We start from the raw sequence: 1,952 nt of genomic DNA on the forward strand, positions 1-1,952 counted from the left end.
ATATATATATATATATATATATATATATAATATTATATTGTATATTCCATCTCTACTCTATTCCCTTCATCTCTGTTCTATCTTTCACAAAACATTGAAGACATTTCATTCTCCCTGCTTCCATTTCCTGAGCAGCAAACTAATACTGACACTGAGTTAATCTTTTTATCATGTCTTTGTTTTGTATTGTTTTTTTTGTCACCTTTACAATATATATGGGCGTGTGTGTGCATGTAAAAATGCAAGTTATTGGTATATATGTGTATGCATAGTTTATTCAGAAACTGTAAAACGAATGCTTGAAAAAGCGTTTATAGTTTTATTCTCCATCTCACAGGGAAGATATTCATAACATTTATCTTGACATATAAACTGGCAATGTTTTAAATTGAGCTTTTCGATATTTCTATATTCCTATCGGGAAATTTTACTCTTTTGTCTTAAAATTATATCCTTCCCCCAACACTTTCTAGAAATAGTTGGTGAGAGAGAGAGAGGTGGGGGAAGGAGGGATGGGGTGTATATGTGTCGGTTTATGATTGTGGCAGTTTTGTTTACAATTTTATAACTGTCTTCTGTAGCAGTTTTAGACACTGGAATAACAATTATTGTGTCACAATATTTTGGGAGTCAGAAATGATGGCTGTTGTCATAACTGTTTAACTGTGAAGGAGATTATGTATAAATCACACTTCGTCCCAATAATTTCCACTGCTTATTGTAACCGACAGAAGTAGTGAAGTGTGATGCATATTGTCAATGGAAAGGAACAAGAAAAGCAATTTTTTCGTTTTTTTCTTTGAAAATTTTATTTCTGCACACAATAAGACTCTGATATTATAAACAATTTCCTCAGTCTATTTTGAAAAAAAAAAAAAATGAAAAATTGGTAAAGTTGTTACAGGAAGTGGGGGTGTGGTGTGGTGTGGTGGTGGTGTGTGTGATGATATAAGCATTTTGAAGTATCTACTTTCTTCTTTCCCCTTATTTCTTTCTTTCTAAGAAGCCAAAGCTCAAACAATTACTCAAAGTCCTCAATGTAATTGATCCTTAACAAGGTGTTTCTATTCTTAAGAATTGTCTACCGAATTCAGATTCTTACCGTCTTTGTGACTCATTGATAATCAAGAGAAATCTGAAAGCTTGGTCAATTTTAAGCTAAGCGCTGTATCCTTTGCCCAGTCAGTATTGCTGAAAAGCATTCGATGGGGGTCTGGGTGTAAGGAAATGTTCATCTCTATCCATCTCCCTTTCTTCTATTTATGCTTCTTCCTCTTTTGTAGGCAACATTTTATACTTTCCTAATTGGATTACATCCAGTATAGAGGTGGATGTAGCATAGTCTTGGATTGTTAGTTTCAGAGCAGAGAAATTGTATCAGAGAGCTCGGGACAGTCAAAACATATTTTTGACTCTCTTTCTGATCAATCTAGTTAAGTTTCAAGGTTCCGCCTATTTTTCTGTGAATGTTAAATTTTCTGAAAATTGGTGTAACCCATTGTTTGTGGCATACGTTGGTGGTTTACGTAATTCAGATGAATTCCACATTTCCATCACCTTCAGAGTTGAAGCTGATGTGTGTGTGTGAGGGGGGAGGATGTAATATCCTTGTGGAAAGACCATTGACTCCAGAAGTTTACATATATTGTCCTGTTAACTTGACTTCAGGTAGCTTTGGTTCCCACAATGAGATAAACTTAATCATTAAACAAGCACTAATAAGGATAAATAATAACTCGATAGCTCGATTATGGAATCAATGGGATTGTCCAAGGAAGACAGAAAGCTTTATGGAATTCACTACCCTTACGCTAGAAGCTGATTTCATTTTATGGGATGTTGCCATTAATGACTCATTTGCCTTATCACACATCCTCATTTGCCTTATCACACATCCTCATTTGCCTTATCACACATCCTCAATGCTGTAGCAGCAGTGGGATTATTGCCTT

Source organism: Octopus bimaculoides, chromosome 12, assembly GCF_001194135.2.
Source record: "Octopus bimaculoides isolate UCB-OBI-ISO-001 chromosome 12, ASM119413v2, whole genome shotgun sequence".
In the NCBI taxonomy this organism is placed as follows: domain Eukaryota; kingdom Metazoa; phylum Mollusca; class Cephalopoda; order Octopoda; family Octopodidae; genus Octopus; species Octopus bimaculoides.